Below are 25,804 nucleotides of genomic sequence, written 5' to 3'. Positions count from 1 at the left end.
GTTGAGGTTATGGACCGGAAAGTCCACAAGACAAGGAGAAGTCATATCGAACTAGTCAAGATCCGCTGGAATTCACGTCACGGACCCGAGTACACATGGGAACGTGAAGATCAGATTAAGGCAAAATATCCCTACCTGCTCGCAAAGAATCCTGCAAAGGATAACTCAACGTGAATTTCGGGACGAAATTCTTTTTAACAGGGGGAGAATGTGACAAATGGCAAATAGCCGATGATTCCGTACAAGCTAATCACTATTTTATTTACATAATCTCATGCAATTAGCGTAATTTAATTACGTAACTGGACCATACATTAGATAACAATGTTAGGACAAGAGAACAATACTATAACATATGTTGGTTTTCTTCGTATTGCGAAACCAAGCAAACAATGTCCTAAAAGTGTTGATAGAAAGTGTTGCGCGCACTATTTACGGTCAAGCTATTCATGCCAGCAAAACCGTGAAAACAGATCGAAACTATGAAAAACGACACACAAATAACATAACTAAGTCCATTTTTATAAGAAAACACTAATACGAAAACATATCTTGCAAAGATACAAGACTTTCCGGTATGACGCCCTTATTACTAAAATGTTCGTTTTGGCTAAAATATAACATTTTTAACGCGTCCGAATCTGTATTGTAGCATTTCCGAGACTCCGAAATTATGTCAATCGATGAAAAACACGCTAAAACATTTTAAGGATATCAACGGGGTGTCCAAAACCATAAGCTTTTGATAGTGCATCGCTATGCATTAAACTAGTTCGATACCGATCTGGTGAACTAGCAAGCGATATTTTCGCCACTATAACAACCAAACGAAGGAACTAGTGAACTAGGTAAGCTCAATTTGGAACTCGAAATAACTTCATACATCACCCGGGTGCGAGATAACAACTTGCGGAAAAGTTTGTCGGTACGACATAAAAGTGTCGTTAACTAGCCGACGCCTAAACGGAAAGTGTTTAAGGTATCAAAATCCAACTTACACTAGTCTGGCAAACTAGTTAACCATATTTTGGCGTTGGAAACGCCTTGAATAAACGCTATAGCATCAATGGTAAATTAAAACCATCGCTCCCGGTACTATATTACACCTTTCATATCTTACCCGTTATCGAACCGACGAACGAACTAGTGGTATTTTTTTACCATCCAAAATTAATGCCCACTAAACTAATAAACTAGTTGAACTTTATTTAAAATCCTAAACTACCATTAACACCCTAATCACCCTAATTAAACTAATTACCAAAATATCTCACATTTTATCATATATGTCACATGTTTAAATAAATAAATAAACAAATATAAAAGTCATGTCTACATGCTCCAATCGGCCATACCCCTTAGGCTATATTAGAATTAATGATGTATGGAGTATGGCTAGAAAAGATCTTCCATTGACTAAAAGAAATAAGAAAGATTATATAAAAAGATGGCACCTTACCATTCCTTTATCACATTTGCATTTTCATATCTTGCAAAGACCAACCACCTCCCCTTTCTTCCTCTAAATTCACGGCAGCCCCTAAACACCCTCAAACTCCTCTTTTGCTAACATTAAACACCTTATTTTCACATAATCTAGCCACTACAAGATCATACACACTTGGGTTAAGCATGGAACACACTTAGGAGCTTTCTTGGAGGCTTAATCTTCTTCTAATCTTCTTATTTAGCTTGTGCAAAGTTGTAAGACTCCTAGACACCCTATTTAAGTTCATTGTTATGTATAGATTATGGAAGTACAAGTTGATCATCTCAAAGATTAATAAAAATCACACTAAAAACCCTAATCTCAAAGCTAATAATCACTAAATATAACCATATTATGTGTTAATTTGTGTAGATTAGTGTAACTAGTTAGTGTAATCTTGTTATTTATGTTGATTATGTTAAGACTAGTTGTATGAAAAATGATATTGTGATGATCTTAATGCTTATATGATGTAGTAATTTATAAGCATGATAATATTGTTATGTTGAACTTAAAAATATGATTTAAACATGGATATGTTTAAATCATAAAGATCATCATCTTCATGTTCATCAGCCATGTATATAATTTTCGGAAATTGATTTGGTGATTTAAACGCGTTTTGAAAACGTGGGAAACGTCGTAGTTTAGGGGAAACTATGGCGAATTTTTCTAAAAATCTAATCGCGATTAAAGGGTGATTAACAATGTTAAACGCGATTAGTGGTCATAAACGTTATTTTTGGAAACCCTAATGAGAATATTTAAGTCTTAAATATTCAATAAGTTTTATGGACTTAAACTTATTCTTTTACAAAAATAAATGGTTAAAAATGTAACCATATATGTATATATATTTTTGGTAAAAATTATATATATATATATTTTGGAAACTTATCAAGTGCATGTAATATGTGCTATATGTGTATGTACTAGATACCTATAGGGTGATCAAAATAAATACACATACATGGTCCTACATGGTCCAAGAAATGCTAGTAAATCGGACAATTAAATAAAATGGCTGAAATGGAAATAGATAACACTTGAAGAGAACAGATTGGGTGTATCGACATCGTGAACAAGTTACTACAAAGTCGAGTCTAAAATAACATATTTTAGACGTTAAAACGAGCACATATATAAGTGACCGATAACAAGAATCCGGAAAGTTTTAAACTATAAAAAAATTACCAAGTATTTTTCATAGGAAAAATGAACTTATTTAAAGTTTACTCCTTGGTAACATTTTGGTAAAAATTGCAAGATTATGTTAATGGACTCCTAAAGTTAGAATTGGGCCTATCAAAGCTAGTAATGGGCTAGGCCCAGATTCCTTAATACTTGGTCTAGGGCCCAATGGCAATATAACATGGGCTCGGTCCAATAACAATAAAACATGGGTTAGGCCCAATAACAATAAAACATGGGTTAGGCCCAATAACAATAAACATGGGTTAGGCCCAATAACATAGATAACATGGGCTCGGCCCAATAACATTAAAACATGGTTTAAATACGATAACATAGATGACATGGGCTCGGCCCAATGACATGAGCAAAGGCTCAATGACATGCGTGCACTGCACGAGGACATGTGAAGAACGAAGCCTGTTCACACATAAGTCAATACACATAAAATACATGAATACGCTTATGAATTCAATACGTATAGAATATGTGTATATACATAACAATCGAGCGAGTAAACTATCAACGCTCTAAATTACAAAGTTGTTCCAAAGATGACAAACGAGAACATAATAAAGAATTCAAGATGAACAACTTGTACGAGGTCCGAAAGACCTAGTGTCTAACGAGATTAGTACACATGTAGGTTATTGACACGTACGGACGCTTACTTCGATATCATAATACACGGAACGCAAACTTGTGAGTTCATGTTCCTCCTTTCACTGATTTCAATGTTTTGTTTTCAAAAACATCGAGGGGAAATACATGCTAAAACTATTGGTATGTTAGTTACGGAGTAGTAAATAACATGATCAATGTGCATAAGTAGGATGATAACATTAGTAACCATTAATCACTTAGTGACCAAGGTGCAAAAGGTGTAGATCTATTGGGCTTGAGGCACGCCCCACTCCTAGTTGTTAACCGTGGAGTGCTTTTGTGATCCGAAATGATAACAAAGTGTTCTCGGTTTGGTTATTTACTTATGGTACATTATGTCAGGGGCTCGCTACCCACTGATAGATCCTTAACAGACTCCATGAATGAATCAGAACATACCATGATTACAAGATTTCATTTTCATGAATACTACGATTACAAGATTTCATTTTCATGAATACTACGATACCAAGATTTCATATTCATGAATACTACGATTACAGGATTTCATTTTCATGAATACTACGATTACAAAATTTCATTTTCGTGAATACTACGATACCAAGATTTCATATTCATGAATACTACGATTACAGGATTTCATTTTCATGAATACTACGATTACAAGATTTCATTTTCATGAATACTACGATTACAAGATTTCATTTTCATGAATACTACGATTACAAGATCTCATTTTCATGAATACTATGATTACAAGATTTCATTTTCGTGAATACTACGATTACATATGATAACAAAAACTGCATGAACTCGCTCAACTTTTGTTGACTTTTTAAAACTACATGTATTTCAGGAAACAAGTCTTGAGCCGGTGATACATGATTGGATGCAATGATTACCTTTCTTACGTCACACGCAACACGCTTCCGCAACTAGCAGGGTGTGACAGCGCACACTTATGTGGGCGGATTGAGAAAAGTGCATATTCGTGGTGTTGCTTGAGGAAATGTGCACTTGCGTATATGGCTTGAGGTGGTGCACACCTGCGTGTGCGGATAGGCATCAAAATTTCTAAATGGTGCCTTTGGATAGGGTTAGGTGGAAATGGCTTGACATCTGACACTATTGAGGGACATGACGTACGCCGTGTTAGTTACTTTTTTTTGCAGGCGCATCTCGACTATGCGCCCACATGAGCCGTCATTTCAACATTTCCCGCTTGACGTGGCAACTATTGAGTGGACCACGCTTGCAAGTTGTTGGGCAGGTTACCCATCACATTAAATGCGATAGGTCTAAGTAGGCGAAGGAAACCCTAATTTGTTCCACCGTTTCTCCTTCTTTTTTATCTCAAAGACTTTGAAGATCTTCAAGATTTCTTCAAGCATCTTTAAATTTTTCCCATGATTTCTTCATCTTTTCTAGAAAAATTTCAATACTTTCCCTGACACATGTCGACAACGTCTTCGCATGTTGAAGAACCAGGCCAAAAGCAAAGTAAGGAGAAGCCACATGCGATTACTGCGTAGGTGAAGATAAACTAGAAGGAGGATGAATTTCAAGTTTATGTCGTGAAATGAAGTTTCTGGCCGTGTGGGGCGCCACTTATCCTCCTGCAGGAAAGACGCCAACTAGAATGATTAGTTTGTATGTCGACTTCTTAGGTGAGGGAAACTCTCATCTCCCTATGACGAAGTTTGTGGGTGATCTATTGACGAGGTATGGGATTCACATATCCTAGGTGGGTGCCCTCAGAATGCCCCGCATCACGCTTTCGTGTTTGCTTGCAAGGCTCGGAATCTAACTCCTACATGGGAGATGTTCAACATCTTTAATACAATGATGTGTAATACAGAGTTCTTTTCGTTCGCCGCTCAATCGAATGTGAAGCTAGTAGGTACGGACCTAATCCGTAGCATGCATGACTGGAAGCAGAAATTTTTCTACATTCGTGCAGGGGTTATTCAGCTGACTTTTCATAAGCCTGAGATGAAGGTGCAGAAGGAGAAGTTGATAGATTATGCTAATGAAGATTGGTATTTGACCTTGATCGCGCGCCACTCTCCGCTGAAGTAGATAAGATAGTGCGTTGGTGGCAGTGGGGATGATCATGATTTGTTCGCCGGGTTAAAAGATTAGTTAAAACGGTGGCTTAAAAGAACGCCTACCGGGTAAATTGTGAATGCCTAAACTAGTTAATGAACCTGAATGTGCATTTTATATATTAATGCGAATTTGACTTTTAAAAAGTCAAACCGACCTACAATATGATGAATGATAATTTTTATATGAAATACGTAAGGTGGAATAGTCATAATTGATAATGACTAATCTAACCGTCTTACGAATCATAATGATAGTTTGACGATTAACAACCTAGATGGAAGCTTGGGAAGGAAGCGAGTCAAACGGATTGAGCACGTGGAAAAGCATAACCGGATGCAAGGTAAGTAAAGCTTAAACCCATTTGTAATATACGTAATTGTTTTATAGGCGATAAATACAACAATGGGTTATGTTCGAAAAATGGGTTCCGAACCGAAATGAGTCGGAACGAATAAAAACGATCAAAACCAAGGTTAATGGTAAAAAGAGGCGAAATGGTAGTTTAGTCATGAATGGACTAAGAATTTATAAGTTTTCTTAAAACTATCTAGTAACGTAACTAGTAATGGAAAAAGGGATAAAAAGGGTAATTTAGTCACATGATAACTCAATGGAAGTGGAGATTAAATGGATACCCACCGCGTAAGCCGAAATGGGTTAAAAATGTAAGAAAAAGGAATATTTGTAGTAAATTCCGAAATGGGTTGGACGTGTGAATAGGTAGTTAAAAAAACCATGCTTTGTTATAAATGCAAATGTTTGGTCATATAGGCCAAACGGGTCAAATGGTGGTGATAACATCATTTGACAATATTGACTAACGTTGGTTGTTAAGTCGTATGTTCACAGGAGTGAACCGGAGGTGGATAAGTGTGTCGCTATAAAGTAGCGTCAAAAAAAAGCAAGGTATAAATCGGGTCTATACATTGACCCGAGCCAGGTAAGCCTAAATGAATTTATAGTTAAAAGTGCAATTTTGGTCAAATAGATAGTGATGGTCCTTCACCGTAAAATGAAGATCATAAAATTGACCAAAAAGTCCTTGATGGGTAAATCGGGCAAACGACCCTTAGAGGTTGTTTAGGAACTTGTATTTTGATTATGAATTCCTTATGTTGGATCTGAGTTTCTTTTTGATTGTATTTTGTGTTTGAAGTTAAGATGAAAATGGATGAGTTGTGCAGCGGAATTAAAATGAAAACAAACTTTGCATACAATCAAATGAGAGTAATACTTTGACCAAACATCTTTTACACAATGAACCGAATGATTGAATTTAATTTCAACAACGATTACAAAGATAGATGTATGAATGCAAACTCCCCCTCAGCCCGAGCTCAGTAGTTTGTTCGTGCAAAGAAGACGAATGATGTAAAGAGCTAATAGAACAGTACAAAGTACTGAACTATTTATAGGCACTTGCAAACTACTGAGCATCTTTGCTGACGTCACCATGAAAGTGACATCTAACCTCCTAACAAACTCTAACCTCTGATCTATACAGACATTGCTTGTGTTAACTACTGCTAATACATTCTATTACAAAACAGACTTTAAAACAGCTGCTGCAACCTTCTACTGCTGTGAACCCAGCAGCACTTGTCCGGATCAGCAGTGCTTGACTCAAGGCAGTAGATTGAATCAGCAGGACTTTAGTCTTCCATCAGATCTTTAGTTGAGCAGCAGTTATGAGACAGCAGATTGGTAAGATCAGCAGATAGGAGGTCATCAGTAGTTGTAATCACTTTCAAGGGGAGAGATTTGTGTATCAGCATCTGCTTATTCATAATCCACTGTTCTGATCCAGTTTTGGCTTTAATTATCTGTTCCTTTGATAGGGTTCAATCCCAACAATCTCCCCCTGGAACAGATAATGCCAAAACCCTTCATTATTTGTGGATACTTTATTGCCTCATTAACAGCTCCCTTATCTGACCTTTAAATTGTAATTCAAAGTCAAGGGCATCTGTATCTTCATCATCCCTGCTAAGTGGAAGATCAAGGAGATCCTGCAAATCTTCAAGACTCAGGCCAAGAGCTTGTTCCCTTGATATTTTATCCACTACTCCACCAGACCTGAGCAAAGTCAATACGCAGGTCTGTTTGTCAGTTGCCCACTTTTGTATTTTTGAGCCTGGTGGGTTTCTTGGGAGATGTTTATTTGCAAAAGTATTTGGTGAGGCTGGCCGGTTTATCACTGGCTGAGCAGTGATAGTAGAGTTTTCCTGTTCAAGTTCCTCTTTTAACGTTCTTAACAAGCCTTCTTTTAAGACAGCATTTCCAGCAAGAATTTCTTGAACAGTTTCAGCTCCAAACTGGCTTTGTGTCCTTCTTTTGTAGATGGCAGTACCAGCTGGAGCAGTGGCTCTCCTGGTTTGCAGCTTTGATGGTCCTTTTGAAACCGCTGCTTCAGGGTAGTCAGGTTTTTGAGGAATTTTTGGATCTTTTTTCCTTAATTCCTCCAACCTTTTGTAGGTTGACCTGACCAAATCTTCTTTCCATCTAGCAACTTGTCTTTTGGTACCAAATTCAGCAACAACCAATTCTTCTTTCATTCTTTTTAGTTCCAACTGCTTTTCAGGTACATTCTTTTTGAACTTTGCTCAATCAGGAGGAGTGTGAGTGACTTTCCTTTTTATCATAACTTGAATTCTGGCTGATTCAGCTTCAAGCTCTGGAACAGTCCACTCTTTGTACATGTGTCTCTCTCCTTTGTATTTCTTGTAGAACATAATGCTTTCAATGTAGTCTTTCTTCAGAGTTTCAGCTGCTCTTTCTGAAATTTGTTGACTGACATTGTTAGCAAAACGTTCTAGGGAACTGACTTGTGTGAGCAGATATTGGTAGTATCTTGATACTTCTTTGTCAGATTTCCCTTGTGTGTTTCTTTTCGAGATATCCTCTGCTTGCTTGGCCTTTATCTTCAAATATTCTTCAATGTTTTTGGGCCAGGGATATCCTTTGATTGAAGGCAAACTCCTTTTGGCAGGGTCATCCTCAGTATAGAAGGATTTTATATCTTCTCTGATAGCTTCTAGTTCAAGAGGGAATTGAACACCTGCAGGAGGTAAGGGTTTGTGCATTGGAACTGAAGAAAGTGGAACTAGTTTTGGTATTTTGACAAGAGCTAAAGGTTTTGAAGATGTTGGAGATGGTGAAGTGTCATCATCTTTGGGAATTAGCCTTCTCCTCTTTATTTGAGGAGGGACTGATGATGTTTTGGATGGAAAGGTGGTTGTAGTGACAGTGGTTTGTGATAGACTAACAGCTGTTGGAACAACTGGTGTTCCAACCATTGTTGTCTTTACAGCAGAAGTTATAACAACTGCTGTCTTCTGTCTTTTGACAGGAGGTGATTGTGATTTTGGTGGTGATGGAGGTAAAACATTGGATGTAGTGTGTGTTGAAGTGGTGTGTGTTGAAGTGGGAGCAGATGTTGAAATGGGAGCAGATGTTGAAACTACTGAAGTACCAACAGCAGCTGATACACTAGGAGTTACAACAGCTGTTTTAGGTGGTGGTTTTTTAGCAGACTTTGAACGTCTGACCGGAATGGATTTGGGTAGCCTTACTTTTCTAGTAGGCTTCTTCTTTTCATCAAAGAGATTTTCATCATCTTTTGACCCTGAAGTACCCTGATCCGGATAATCCACCTTGGCTTTCTTTTTGGCCTCTCTATCCCTTTTTACACATGCAAGTGCTTCTGCAAGTGCATTTGTAGTCACATCAATTTTCTTACTCCCATCTGGCAAAGGAATCTGTTTGGTCATATTTGAATTTTCTGGTGCGAGGTAGAGACCATCTGTTATTCCTTTTCTTCTCCATTCCTGAATTTTCTTCCCCTTTTTGGCATTATCTTCGGGGAGTTGATCAATGAAGAATACTGGTGGAGGAGCAGTGCCAGTGGAGTGCAAGATCTGAGTTTTGAGAGCCTTTAGATCAGCCTGAGTGTCTTTGTACCTAGACTCCATAGCATTTCTCAATTGTTGAACATGTTTTTCATGTTGCTGATTTGCTATTTGTGCTTGATGATGGAGAAAAGGTTGAAATAGATTCCAGAGCTCATTTGTAGCAGGTGCCTGTTGTAGAGCAGGTGCTTGAGGTGGAACAGCAGTGGATTGTACCTTTTGTACTTGTAACAACTGTTGTAGCATTTCTTTGAGTTCTGCAACAGAGTTATCAAGTTTTTCAACACGAGCCATCAATTTCTAGTATTTTAAACCATCACCCAATTTAATGGGATCATCTGATTTCCCACTAACAGTGGTTTTATCAGTGATAGAAGTAGGGAGTTTACTCCAAACCTTAACCACTGATGCCCCTTTTTCTTGGTACTGGGGTCTTCTTCCTTCAATACTTGACAACCTTTTCATGTTGCCAGTAGGATAAATAAATCCACTGGTGGTTGGCAGAGGTGCTATAAAAGGAATTGCCTCCAAGGAAGTCTTATAGATGTAACCACTGTCCAACTGTAAACTTGTAGGTTCAAGAGTTGTAGTGGCTGCTTCACTTGGATTACCACAAAGAGTTACTTGTAACTCAATGGGTGTAACCTCCTCAGGTTGTGTTGGTGGGTTAGCAAAGAATGATATAGCAGGCTCAGTCATTTGTTGAGGCATATTCTCATTGATAGGTGATTGAGAAGGACTGTGTAATGCCTGGTTCAAATCAATTGCATCCAACAGTAGTTGTGTTTTTGGTGGAATTGAGGATGTGATGGTGGGTATAGAAAGCGGATTTGCTCCGGGCATTGAGCTGTGGATGATGGAAACGAGTGTATCTAGAGCATCATAATGTGGTAGCCCTTTGTGTACAACCTATTCTTTTTGTGAAGAAGCAGGAGGAGTTATGGTTATGGGTTGAGATATTTGTACCATCTACTGTGAGGAAGAAGCAGCAGTGGTTTCTTGTGACTCTTGTGTTGTCACAGGCATTAACTCTGGTATCTCATCCTCCAGAGTTGCCATTTTGATTGGTTTTGGGGGTTTTTGATTTTTCTTTTTGTAAGGCTTTTTGGGTTTTGTAGGTGTGGGTTTCAAAACAGTTGGGCTGCTGCTTTGATCACCTAGAGCAGTAGGCTCAGCAGCAGGTACCTGAGGAGCAGTGGTTGCTGCTAAATTCTGCTCAGGTACCCCTGCTTGTGTTTTGCAAGGTGCTAACATTCGTGAAAAAGTTTCAGACGTTAGGCAGTTTATTGCAGTTATTTCACCTTAGTTTATTAAAGCTAAATCATCCTTACTGAATTTCTTTTGAAAATAATAACTTAAAAACCTTGGAAATAGTAAGAATGATTTGCTTTCAACATTATTTACCAAATCTTTAAAGATTTCCCGAGAATAATTATAATTTTCTTCTTGAAGAATTGCATATCCCAGATTTTGAATCTTTATAGGGATCTCATTAAAAGAAGTGGTTTTGTTTGACACACATAGGAGGAGGGTATGAAATAGAAATCTTGATGCAGGAGGAAAATAACCTTTTTCTAAGGTTAGTTTCTTCATCATTGTTGCTTCATACCCTCGTTCAATGAAGTCAATATGCAACTCGTTTTTAGTGAAGGAAGTTTTACCTGCCTGGTCATCGAGTTGAAAGACTTCGGAGATGGATTGTGGTGTAAGGTGGACAGCTTTACCCTTTATGGAAGAGTGGATTTCAGTTGCAAGGTCTCCTTGTTTTTCAAGGGTTGCATTCTTCCAAAATTCCCTTTGGGTCGCCAAGTAGATGGGTGCGTCGGCGGTGAGCAAAGTTTTGTACTTTGATTTTGCCATGATGGTGATAATGGAATCGAAAACATCTGTGGTTCCTGGTTTTGTGAGAAGACCCAGGAGATTGTGAGATTTTTTGAATGGAATTTCAGTGGTAGTTGCCTTTTGAGAGGCTGTTTTCGATGATTTTGATGAGGGTTTTGCAGAAAGCTTCGATTTTGTCATTTTTGAAACGAAACGATCGAAGAAATTTGTGAGAAATGAGGAGAAAAACTGCTTTGAGAAGAGAATTTTTAAGAATTCAATTCGACAGTAAAACCCTGTTTTGATGGTGAGTGGGGATGTTATAGGAAAGAGAATGAACGCTGACGTGGCAGCAGTTACAAAAGCTCTGACTGCTATGTACTGCCCACGTGACAACCACTGGTGAAAATGAAGGACAGTACTTTTGGTGAAAGCAACTGATGAAAGCAGTGGAGAGGAGGCAGTGGATGATTTTCACTATCAGTGGATAGCATATCAGTGGATAAGACACTACTTTTGAACAACAGTGGTTATCAAGGAATGAGAAAACAGAGGTTGCCTTTCAGCAGTGGGCAGTCCTTTTGAAGTAGAGCAGACTTCTGAACAATCAGTGGTTATGGCAGACTTTAAGGATTTTAATGAAATTTTCATTTTTAAGCTATTTTTAAGGATGGAGTTTTGATTTTCTGAAAACATTTTGTTGCTTTTATTCATAGAAAAACAAGATGTTGCTTGTTATTCCATGTTTAGCATCCCAATCCTAGAGACCAAGCTATCAAAGGTGGCTGTATCAAGTGCTTTTGTGAGCACATCTGCCAGCTGGTCTTTAGTTGGAACATGATGCAGAGAAATCAAACCTTTTTCATAGCAATCTCTCACAAAGTGATGTCTGATGTCGATGTGCTTTGTGGTAGAATGGGAAACTGGATTTTTGATGATATTTTCTGCTGCCTGACTGTCCAACATGAGTGGTGTCTTTAAGGCAGTGATACCAAAATCCAATAACTGATTTTGAAGCCACAGGAGTTGGGCTGTACAGCTTGCAGCAGCAATGTATTCAGCCTCAGCAGTGGATGTTGAAACTGCTGCTTGCTTTTTGCTTTGCCAGGATACTAAGCAATCACCTAGAAACTTGCACCCTTCTGAAGTGGACTTCCTTGTGGTGTGACATTCAGCAAAGTCACTGTCTGAAAAACCTGAAAGCTTGATATTCCCATTAGCTGGATACCAGATACCAAGTGTGGGAGCACCTTTTATGTATCTGAGAATCCTTTTTACAGCAATGAGATTTGATTTTCTGGGAGCTGATTGACTTCTTGCACAGACACATGTTGCAAACATGATGTCTGGTCTAGATGCAGTTAGCTACAATAAAGACCCAATCATGCTTCTATAGAGTGTTTGGTCAATCAGCTCATCCTTTTCATCAGACATGACCAGCTTATTTGTGGCCATGGTGTGCTGCATGGTTTACAATCATTCATATCAAATTTGGTTAAAAGTTCTTTAGCATATTTGCTTTGATGAATGAAAGTTCCATTTTGCAATTGCTGTACTTGGAGACCAAGAAAGCATTGCAGCTCACCCATTGCACTCATTTCAAACTCAGCTGTCATGAGTTCTCTAAACTCTTCACACATTTTGGTACAAGTGCTTCCAAAAATAATGTCATCCACATAAATTTGGACAATCATTAAATCTTTTCCTCTCCATTTAAGAAACAGTGTTTTATCAATGGTACCTCTTTTGAAACCATTTGAGAGAAGAAAGTTGGAAAGAGTTTCATACCAGGCTCTAGGTGCTTGTTTCAGGCCATACAAGGCTTTGTTTAGTCTGTAGACATGATCAGGATAAAATGGATCCTCAAAGCCTAGAGGTTGACATACATATACCTCTTCTTGCAATGTACCATAGAGGAAAGCACTTTTGATATCCATCTGAAACACCTTCATGTTGTGGTTGACAACAAAGGCCAGGAACAGTCTAATAGCTTCCAATCTTGCAACAGGGGCGAATGTTTCATCATAATCAATCCCCTCTTCTTGTCTGTAACCTTGAACCACAAGCCTGGCTTTGTTCTTGACAACAATGCCCCTTTCATCTGTTTTGTTCTTGAAGACCCACTTTGTGCCAATGGGACTAACCTCTTTTGGCAGTGGTACAAGCTCCCATACTTGTTGTCTCTTAAACTGTTGGAGCTCCTCTTGCATGGCTTCTACCCAGCTGTTGTCTTTTAGTGCCTCTTGGTACTTGACTGGCTGATGAAGTGATAGAAAACCAGCAAAAAGACAAATGTTTTGGGTTTGGCTTCTTGTGAGCACCCCTTCATTGATGTTGCCAATGATTTGATCAGGTGGATGAGATCTCAAGAAGATTAAATCTCCTTGGTATGGTATGATGGCATTTGTTGGTGAAGGCTGCAAATGTGTATCATCTGAGCTAACCACTGCTGGTGACTTTGATGACCCAGTAGTGGCTTCAAAAGGTGGTGGAATGGGTGGTAATGGAGTGGACCACTGCTGACTTTTATCCACTGTTTGAGGACTTTTGTCAGCAGTGTTTGAGGATGTGGAATGTGACAACTCGAAATCTAGAACCTTTCGTTGTAACTTGCTTGTACGTTATGTGACTAGTTAAAATGATAACGTGAACCTTTTTATGTGATAAGTGCCTTGTTATATGTGCATTTGTATATATATGTATGTATGTGTGTTATATGTGAACCGAGAACCCGACACGAAACAACAAGGACCCGACTCGAGACCATGAGGTCTCGAGTGAATAGTGAACGAACGGGCCTTTGGGCCGAGAACCTAGTGGCCGGTTGGGCCTTTGGGCCGTAAACCCACTCGAAACCCATGAAGGGTGTACACACTTGGAACTTTGACTATAAATACACTACCTTAGTCATTTCTACCACTTTGTTGAACAAGAACACACACACACACTTCTATCTTCTCTCCCACTAGAACTCTAGCACACAAACACACCTCCAAGACTCTCGGATCTAATCGGCTAGCACAAGAACACTCGGGTTTGGAACTTCGGATCGGCACACACACACACATCACCAACCGGTTAGTATCTATCATGTTATGGTTGATTTTGTTGTGTTTTGTGATGCATGAACAAGATGATGTTTATGGTTAGAAATTACATGATGTTCTTGATGTTTATGATGATTCTATTATGCACAATGTTGATAACCGGTTAACATATATTATATGGTAAGATGTGATATTTTGTGTCTAGATGAAGTTTGAACCACTTATGTTAGTGAACATGAAATCGGGTTGCACTTGTTATGAAATCGGACATGTATGAAAACCGAGTTGTGTGTTATGTTTAGTGTTTTGATGCTTGTTCATAGTTGTGGTTGATATAAGTGTTAAAAATGTTATGAACTTGATGAAGATGGGTTTGAATGTGTGAAGAACACTTTGAATGATAGTTAAGATATGAAAACCCTTGTGATTTTGATCCACTTTGACCAATAACCTGATTAGGAAAACATGTTAGTGAAATGCTATTGGTAGTTTCCTGATTTGGGCCTGATTATATTGTACCACTAATCTGACTACATCTGCATCAACACGTGAACTTGAAAACGACTGCTACCGACTCGCAATCACGCAGTTGCGACTCGCAACCACAGCGTGATGACTCGAGACCACGCGGTTGCGACTCGCAACCATAGCAGGACAAGCCGAAACCACAGGTTACGAGTCCCGTTGCGACTCGAGACCTCAGCATGATTAACCGAAACCATGGTTGCGACACCGGTTGCGACTCGCAACCAACCATGATCAACACACACAGCATGACTCGAGACCATGCTTGCGAGTCCGGTTGCGACTCGAGACCACACTTTGGGCCTTAGTTAGTGGGCCGGACTTATGAACTTCTGTGCTACTGTTGATGAGTTATTTGGGCCTGTTATCACGAGCCCAACTGTTTGGACTTTGAACATGTGATTAACTGTTACCTATGAACTGCTACTGATTAACGTGTCTGCCATACGTGTTGAACATTTGTGCACTACTTGGTTCGAATCTGATTATACGTGATAACCGTGATAGGACGTTATTGACTACTTGCGACTTGATTGACATTCTGTGATTAACTGCCGAGCAAACCAAGGTGAGTTCACACCCTTTACAAAGCATGGGATTCCCTGGGTTGGGAACGGGGTTAAGGAACGTGGTTCCTCGTCTACCTTGGGTAGGACGTCAGTGGTTCAGGAATGTGATTCCTCGTCCGGATGGACGGATAAACGTACTAGACTAAAACTCTATCACGAAGTCCCTCCTTTTTGTATCGACTAATCGCCGGGCCAATGGCGAGCGGGTCATTAGTTAGATAGCGCTATTTAGGTCTGACAAGCCTCACACCGTGCCGCAGAGGACGGGCGTGAACTAATGGATCTGGGGCACGTCAATGATGATAGACATTGATGTTTTCAGGGCACATAAACATGACTACAGTCAGCAATCGATACGGTAACGGGTCTAGTATACACATGGGGTAGCCCCCACGGCTGGAGAGCCAGATGATACACATGGGGTAGCCCCCACGGCTGGAGAGCCAGATGATACACATGGGGTAGCCCCCACGGCTGGAGAGCCAGATGATACACATGGGGTAGCCCCCACGGCTGGAGAGCCAGATGATACACATGGGGTAGCCCCCACGGCTGGAGAGCCAGATGATACACATGGGGTAGCCCCCACGGCTGGAGAGCCAGATGATGTACATGGGGTAGCCCCCACGGCCGAAATGCCTGATAACTACATGGGGTAGCCCCCACGGCCGGAGTGCCGGAGTAACTGGGAACGAACTGGTCACGTTTTTAAAACTATGGGGTAACCCCCACGGCAGGATGCCAGATAAAGTAAACTGTTTTCGAAACAACTAAAACGAACGCCCACCCGTGAACTCACTCAACTAGTTGTTGACTCGTTACTACATGCTTTGCAGGACCATAGGTACTCAGTGGGAGCTTGCATGGAGGAGGATCGTTGTGGGACAGGGATTGCTACAAGACTATGTTAAACTTGAAACTTTTGGAACTTATGTTACAACTTTAAACTTATGCTTCCGCTTACAACTTAAACTTATTTGTTTTGGAACACCAATCGTAGTGGTTAAACTTTTATAATTACTTATATGCTTGTTCAGTATGATTGGTGGCTGGATCCTGGTCAGTCACGCCTCCAAGCGGTAGTACTCCGCAGGTGGGATTTTGGGGGTGTGACAGATTGGTATCAGAGCCATTGGTTATAGTGAACTTGGTTTTAATAAAGGAGAAACGTTTTTGTTAAAACCAGACTATAACCGGTTTAGTGCTCAACGGTCCACAACGACACTTCGCTCCTCATGCAAGGCTCGACGTTCTAGGTAATATGATGTATGTATATTGCCTACTTGTTAGTTGCGTAGTACATTGCTCATGGTATGCTTGATTAGTATAGCTACTGTTGTTTGAACACATGCGTACTTACTCTGTCCTACTATCGTGCTTTCGCGAACCTCTCTCACACGTATTGCTTTTATTATGAAGAACCATGTCTGGACGCGTTAACATGACACAAGCCCAGTTGACGGCTTTGATCAACGAGCGAGTTGCCGCAGCGCTCGCAGCTGCACACGCAGGAGGAATATCCTGCAGTCCGAAATTGTTCTAGGATCATTTGGATCCTACTCTCGTGAACCAACCTTTGTGTTAAACTCTGTCTTTTCTTTCACCTACCTTAGGTCAGTATGCTCAGGCACCGATGTGCACTTTTAAGACCTTTATGGACTGTCGACCCACGACTTTTAGCGGCACTGAAGGAGCAGTAGGTCTCCTACACTGGTTTGAGAAACTGGAGTCTGTGTTCGAAATGTGTGAATGCCCTGAAGCGCGCAGGGTGAAGTATGCTACTGGTACTCTCGAGGGTTTGGCTCTCACGTGGTGGAATGCTCAAGTGCAGATGTTAGGGTTGGTTGCTGCCAATGCCACCCCATGGGAAACTTTCAAGGAAATGATCAGGGAAGAATACTGCAGTCGTGACGACATTCACAAACTGGAAGATGAGTTCTACAATCTCAAGATGTCGGGGTCGGAGATTGAGGCATACACTAAGAGATCGCATGAGCTTGCCTTGTTGTGTCCTACTATGGTGGATCCTCCCTACAAGCGAATTGAACTCTATCTCAAGGGCTTGGTGCCAGAGATCCAAAGTCATGTGACTTCAGCGAGGTTGACTACTATCCAGCAGGTTGTACAGTTGGCTCACCGTCTCACTGACCAAGCGGTGGAGCAGAACAAGTTACCGAAGCGCATAGGTGCTGCAACTACTTCTGGTGCTTCTAGTGGGGATAAACGGAAATGGGATGGAACTTCAAGCAGGGGTTCAACTTCGGTGCAAACTCAGTCTCAGCAGAGAAAGACGGATGATCACAAAAGCCCCAGTCAGCAATCGTCTGGTGGTCAAAGTCATGGTGGATACAAGGGGAATCACCCCAAATGCAATCGCTGCAGCCTACATCACAGTGGGCCATGCACCAGGGGCAACTGTCATCGGTGCAACAAGCCTGGTCATGTTGCAAAGGATTGCAGGAGCGCATACCCCGCCAATCAGAATCGTCAGCAACCTCAGCAGAACCAGCGACAGCAGCAGGGTAACAACAAAGGGTGTTTTCAGTGTGGAGCTGAAGGTCATTTCAAGAAGGATTGTCCCCAACTGAACCAGAACAACAACAATAATCAGGGGAATGGTAACAATGGGAACAACAACAACAATGGTGCTAGGGGACGTGTGTTCGTGATTGGCCAAGGTGAAGCGAGGAATGATCCCAACGTGGTGACGGGTAAGTTCCTTCTCGACGACTTTTATGTTACAGTCTTATTTGATTCGGGTGCCGATACTAGTTATGTGTCACTAGAAGTTAGTAAGATGCTTAAGCGTATTCCTACACCCCTGAGCGACAAGCACACTGTAGAGCTAGCTAATGGTAAGAGTTTGGAAGCCTCTCACGTAGTCAAGGGTTGCCAGCTTATTCTCGCTAACCAGACTTTCTCTATCGATCTTATTCCTATTGTCTTGGGTAGTTTCGACGTTGTCATTGGGATGGATTGGTTATCCCAACACCGAGCAGAGATTCTTTGCAACGAGAAGATCGTTCGTATTCCTGGTTTAGGTAGTGAACCTCTCATGATTCGTGGCGACAAGAGAAGTGCTGTTGAGAACATCATCTCTCTTCTTAAGGCTCAGAAATGCTTACGAAAGGGCCACACTGCGATTTTGGCTCTAGTTACTGATACCACAGAGAAGGAGAAGAAGCTAGAGGATTTTCCGGTTGTACGCGACTATCCTGAGGTATTCCCTGAGGAATTACCTGGTCTTCCGCCCCATCGCCAAGTCGAGTTTCAGATTGATCTAGCTCCTGGAGCCGCGCCTGTACCCCGTGCACCTTATCGTTTAGCGCCATCAGAGTTGGAAGAACTCTCCACGCAACTACAAGAACTCTTGGATAAGGGTTTCATTCGTCCTAGCTCATCGCCTTGGGGAGCTCCAGTGTTATTTGTGAAGAAGAAGGATGGTACCTTCAGAATGTGTATCGACTATCGCGAACTCAACAAAGTGACTGTGAAGAATCGTTATCCTCTACCGCGTATTGACGACTTGTTCGACCAGTTGCAGGGGTCGAGCTACTATTCAAAGATCGATCTGAGATCGGGATATCACCAGCTGAGAGTTCGGGAAGAGGATGTCTCTAAGACGGCCTTTAGGACTCGATATGGGCACTATGAGTTTTTGGTCATGCCGTTTGGGCTGACGAACGCACCGGCAGTTTTTATGGATTTGATGAATCGAGTGTGCAAGCCGTACCTGGACAAGTTTGTTATAGTCTTTATCGACGACATCCTGATCTATTCTAAGAGCAAGGAGGAACACGAACAACATCTACGACTTATTTTGGAACTCCTTCGGAAGGAACAGCTTTACGCAAAATTCTCGAAATGCGACTTCTGGCTTCGTGAAGTCCATTTCCTAGGGCATGTGGTGAACAAGGATGGGATTCACGTTGATCCATCCAAAGTGGAATCTATTAAGAACTGGCCTGCGCCTCGCACACCAAAGGAAATTCGCCAATTTTTGGGATTGGCAGGTTATTACAGGAGATTCATTAAGGATTTTTCTAAGATCGCGCAGCCCCTCACGTTGTTAACACAGAAAGGCGTTGTTTATCATTGGGGAAATGCACAAGAGTTAGCTTTTCAGCATCTAAAGGATAGACTTTGTAGTGCACCTATCCTTTCACTGCCAGAGGGCACAGAAGATTTTGTGGTTTACTGTGATGCATCAATTCAAGGTCTTGGTTGTGTATTGATGCAACGAGATAAAGTCATAGCTTACGCCTCACGACAACTTAAAGTTCACGAGAAGAACTACACTACGCATGATTTAGAGCTGGGAGCTGTTGTTTTTGCACTTAAGTTATGGCGGCATTACCTGTACGGAACCAAGTGCGCCATCTACACCGACCACAGAAGTTTAGAACACATATTCAAGCAGAAGGAACTGAATATGCGGCAGCGACGATGGGTCGAGCTGCTGAATGACTACGAGTGCTCTATCAGGTATCACCCGGGCAAGGCCAATGTTGTGGCAGACGCCCTGAGTCGGAAGGACACTACGCCTAAGCGCGTAAGAGCTTTACAACTCACGATACATTCTAGTCTACCTTCGCAAATACGAGCTGCTCAGATAGAAGCACTGAAACCAGAAAACGTTAGAGCTGAAGCTCTACGCGGGTCAAGGCAACGCTTAGAACAGAAGGAAGACGGTGCTTATTATGTAACAGGACGCATTTGGGTCCCACTCTATGGCGACTTACGAGAACTTGTGATGGATGAAGCGCACAAATCTCGCTACTCGGTACACCCTGGTTCGGACAAGATGTACCACGATATCAAAACTACGTATTGGTGGCCTAGCATGAAGGCCCACATAGCAACTTACGTCAGCAAGTGTTTGACTTGTGCGCGAGTCAAGACAGAATATCAGAAACCTTCAGGCCTACTTCAGCAACCAGAGATACCACAATGGAAATGGGAGCAAATTTCCATGGATTTCGTTACTGGCTTACCTAGATCACAGCGCGGGAACGATACTATCTGGGTGATCGTGGATCGACTCACAAAATCCGCACACTTCTTGGCAATCAAGGAAACAGATAAGTTCTCCACTTTAGCAGAAATATACCTCAAGGAAGTTGTTTCGAGGCACGGGGTGCCCACTTCTATCATCTCTGATCGAGATGCACGCTTTACTTCGGAACTGTGGCAGGCGATGCACAAGTCTTTTGGCTCACGTTTAGATATGAGCACAGCGTATCACCCACAGACGGACGGGCAGTCCGAGCGAACTATTCAGACCTTAGAAGACATGCTTCGCGCTTGTGTAATCGACTTTGGCAACAGCTGGGAAAGACATCTGCCACTCGTGGAATTTTCGTATAATAACAGCTACCACACCAGCATTAAAGCTGCTCCGTTTGAGGCATTGTACGGACGTAAATGCCGGTCACCCCTCTGTTGGGCAGAAGTGGGGGATAGTCAGATCACTGGTCCAGAACATGTGGTAGACACTACTGAGCGGATTGCTCAAATACGACAACGCATGGCGGCCGCTCGTGACCGTCAGAAGGCATACGCCGATAAGGGCAGGAAACCACTTGAGCTCCAGGTTGGGGAGCGGGTGTTACTCAAAGTCTCACCCTGGAAGGGTGTGGTTCGTTTTGGTAAACGCGGCAAACTTAACCCACGATACGTTGGACCTTTTGAAATTCTTGAGAAAATAGGCAAGGTGGCCTACAGACTGAAATTACCAGCAGAACTCGGTGCAGTTCACAACGTTTTCCATGTGTCGAATCTGAAGAAGTGTCTGTCAGATGAGACGCACGTAGTTCCTCTGAAGGAACTTACGATCGACGAACAGTTGAAATTCGTCGAAGAACCTGTCGAGATCACGGACCGGGATGTTAAGGTCCTCAAGAGCACTAGAATACCTCTTGTACGAGTTCGTTGGAACTCACGTCGCGGCCCAGAGTTTACCTGGGAGCGCGAAGATCGGATGAAACAAAAGTATCCCCAACTGTTTGAGAACAGTACAAACGCTACTGAGGCTGAAGCTACGGAATTTCGGGACGAAATTCCAGATCAACGGGGGGTGGATGTGACACCCCAGGAAAACCGGGAAAACCTTGCAACCTAACTAGCTTCCTCAGTGAGTGCCATCAAATTTCGGGACGAAATTTCTTTCAACTTGGGGATGATGTGACAACTCGAAATCTAGAACCTTTCGTTGTAACTTGCTTGTACGTTATGTGACTAGTTAAAATGATAACGTGAACCTTTTTATGTGATAAGTGCCTTGTTATATGTGCATTTGTATATATATGTATGTATGTGTGTTATATGTGAACCGAGAACCCGACACGAAACAACAAGGACCCGACTCGAGACCATGAGGTCTCGAGTGAATAGTGAACGAACGGGCCTTTGGGCCGAGAACCTAGTGGCCGGTTGGGCCTTTGGGCCGTAAACCCACTCGAAACCCATGAAGGGTGTACACACTTGGAACTTTGACTATAAATACACTACCTTAGTCATTTCTACCACTTTGTTGAACAAGAACACACACACACACTTCTATCTTCTCTCCCACTAGAACTCTAGCACACAAACACACCTCCAAGACTCTCGGATCTAATCGGCTAGCACAAGAACACTCGGGTTTGGAACTTCGGATCGGCACACACACACACATCACCAACCGGTTAGTATCTATCATGTTATGGTTGATTTTGTTGTGTTTTGTGATGCATGAACAAGATGATGTTTATGGTTAGAAATTACATGATGTTCTTGATGTTTATGATGATTCTATTATGCACAATGTTGATAACCGGTTAACATATATTATATGGTAAGATGTGATATTTTGTGTCTAGATGAAGTTTGAACCACTTATGTTAGTGAACATGAAATCGGGTTGCACTTGTTATGAAATCGGACATGTATGAAAACCGAGTTGTGTGTTATGTTTAGTGTTTTGATGCTTGTTCATAGTTGTGGTTGATATAAGTGTTAAAAATGTTATGAACTTGATGAAGATGGGTTTGAATGTGTGAAGAACACTTTGAATGATAGTTAAGATATGAAAACCCTTGTGATTTTGATCCACTTTGACCAATAACCTGATTAGGAAAACATGTTAGTGAAATGCTATTGGTAGTTTCCTGATTTGGGCCTGATTATATTGTACCACTAATCTGACTACATCTGCATCAACACGTGAACTTGAAAACGACTGCTACCGACTCGCAATCACGCAGTTGCGACTCGCAACCACAGCGTGATGACTCGAGACCACGCGGTTGCGACTCGCAACCATAGCAGGACAAGCCGAAACCACAGGTTACGAGTCCCGTTGCGACTCGAGACCTCAGCATGATTAACCGAAACCATGGTTGCGACACCGGTTGCGACTCGCAACCAACCATGATCAACACACACAGCATGACTCGAGACCATGCTTGCGAGTCCGGTTGCGACTCGAGACCACACTTTGGGCCTTAGTTAGTGGGCCGGACTTATGAACTTCTGTGCTACTGTTGATGAGTTATTTGGGCCTGTTATCACGAGCCCAACTGTTTGGACTTTGAACATGTGATTAACTGTTACCTATGAACTGCTACTGATTAACGTGTCTGCCATACGTGTTGAACATTTGTGCACTACTTGGTTCGAATCTGATTATACGTGATAACCGTGATAGGACGTTATTGACTACTTGCGACTTGATTGACATTCTGTGATTAACTGCCGAGCAAACCAAGGTGAGTTCACACCCTTTACAAAGCATGGGATTCCCTGGGTTGGGAACGGGGTTAAGGAACGTGGTTCCTCGTCTACCTTGGGTAGGACGTCAGTGGTTCAGGAATGTGATTCCTCGTCCGGATGGACGGATAAACGTACTAGACTAAAACTCTATCACGAAGTCCCTCCTTTTTGTATCGACTAATCGCCGGGCCAATGGCGAGCGGGTCATTAGTTAGATAGCGCTATTTAGGTCTGACAAGCCTCACACCGTGCCGCAGAGGACGGGCGTGAACTAATGGATCTGGGGCACGTCAATGATGATAGACATTGATGTTTTCAGGGCACATAAACATGACTACAGTCAGCAATCGATACGGTAACGGGTCTAGTATACACATGGGGTAGCCCCCACGGCTGGAGAGCCAGATGATACACATGGGGTAGCCCCCACGGCTGGAGAGCCAGATGATACACATGGGGTAGCCCCCACGGCTGGAGAGCCAGATGATACACATGGGGTAGCCCCCACGGCTGGAGAGCCAGATGATACACATGGGGTAGCCCCCACGGCTGGAGAGCCAGATGATACACATGGGGTAGCCCCCACGGCTGGAGAGCCAGATGATGTACATGGGGTAGCCCCCACGGCCGAAATGCCTGATAACTACATGGGGTAGCCCCCACGGCCGGAGTGCCGGAGTAACTGGGAACGAACTGGTCACGTTTTTAAAACTATGGGGTAACCCCCACGGCAGGATGCCAGATAAAGTAAACTGTTTTCGAAACAACTAAAACGAACGCCCACCCGTGAACTCACTCAACTAGTTGTTGACTCGTTACTACATGCTTTGCAGGACCATAGGTACTCAGTGGGAGCTTGCATGGAGGAGGATCGTTGTGGGACAGGGATTGCTACAAGACTATGTTAAACTTGAAACTTTTGGAACTTATGTTACAACTTTAAACTTATGCTTCCGCTTACAACTTAAACTTATTTGTTTTGGAACACCAATCGTAGTGGTTAAACTTTTATAATTACTTATATGCTTGTTCAGTATGATTGGTGGCTGGATCCTGGTCAGTCACGCCTCCAAGCGGTAGTACTCCGCAGGTGGGATTTTGGGGGTGTGACATGGAAGCAGTGGGAAATGGGCTACTTTGGTCAACAACTGTTGATGTAGCAGTGGTAGAGCTTTCACAGATGTTTTGAACAACTGATGCTTTCCCTTTTGTGGCAGACCTTTGAGGGATGACGACTTCATACCCATAGTCTGGTGTTGTATCCTCTGATGGACCTGCACTGTTAGTCTTGACAGCAGTATTTTCAAAAGTGAATTTTTCAAGATCAAACAGTTCAGCAGGATTTGCTGGGATTTTCATTGATGAAAGTTCATTGAACTTTACATCCAAAGTCTCCTCCACTACCTTGGTCCGTGCATTGAACACTTTATAGGCCTTGGCAGTGGTTGAGTATCCCAGAAAATAACCACAATCTATTTTGGCTGCAAATTTTGAAATGGAATCTTTTAAGTTCAAAATAAAGCATGGGCAACCAAACACTTTGAAGTATGAGATCAGTGGTTTGATTTTATACAGAATTTCATAGGCAGTCTTTTTGTGCCTGGGGTTTATTAAGACTCTGTTCTGGACATAGCAAGCAGTGTTTACTGCCTCTGCCCAGAAAGTTAATGGCAAACCTGAATCTGCAAGCATGGTTCTGGCAGCCTCAATCAAAGTTCTGTTCTTTCTTTCAACAACCCCATTTTGCTCTGGTGTTCTAGGGATGCTGTACTGCCTTACAATCCCTTTCTTCACACAGAAAACATCCAACTCCCTATTTTTAAATTCTGTGCCATTGTCACTCCTAAAGCTTTTCACTGGAAGGTCAAATTGCTTTTCAACCTGTGTCACAAAGTCTTGCAAAATGCCTGCAGTTTCATCTTTAGAGTGCAAAAAGAAGGTCCATGTAAACCTAGAAAAGTCATCAACTATTACCAAACAATATCTTTTCCTTTTAAGGCTCATGACTTGAACTGGGCCAAACAAATCCATGTGTAGCATTTGCAAACACTGGGTTGTTTTGGACTCCTCAATGGACTTGTGGGAACTTTTATGTTGTTTTCCTTTTAAACAGGAAATGCAATGTTCAGGACATGAAAACAATTTTTGTGGCAGGCCTCTCACCAAACCATTTTTTGAAATTTCTGTTATTGTCTTAAGATTTGTGTGCCCCAGTCTTTTGTGCCAAAGTTCTGTCTCTTTGTTAGAGGCAGCTGAGAACAGACAGGCATCAGCTCTGGGACACTCTTTTGACATGTCAACAACATAAACATTGCCACTTCTTTGAGCAACAAGTTTAGTTTGACCATTTTTTATTATTGCTTCAATCTTTTTGACCATTTCTGGTCCAACAATCCTACAACAATCTTTTGTGAAGAATGACCCAAACCCTTTGTCACTCATTTGGGATACACTCAGAAGGTTGAATTTTAGATTGTCTATTAGATTGACATTTTCAAACTTTACATTGCCAGATTGCACTGTTCCAGACCCCAAAACCTTTCCTTTACTATTATTACCAAAGGATATATCACCCCCACCATGGATTTTAAAGTCTTTGAGGAGGGCTTTACATCCTGTCATGTGCCTGGAGCCTCCACTATCTACATACCAAAGACTATCAGAGCATGCAGAAGCTCCCTGCACATGAAGTAAAAGGATTAGTTCATTAAGGACTCCAAAGCCAACAGGGCTTTGGATGGAGTCTCAACAGTGTCTGACATGGATACA

Source organism: Helianthus annuus, chromosome 15 (assembly GCF_002127325.2).
Source record: "Helianthus annuus cultivar XRQ/B chromosome 15, HanXRQr2.0-SUNRISE, whole genome shotgun sequence".
NCBI classification, from domain to species: Eukaryota; Viridiplantae; Streptophyta; class Magnoliopsida; order Asterales; family Asteraceae; genus Helianthus; species Helianthus annuus.
Note: the sequence above shows the minus strand (reverse complement) of the source record.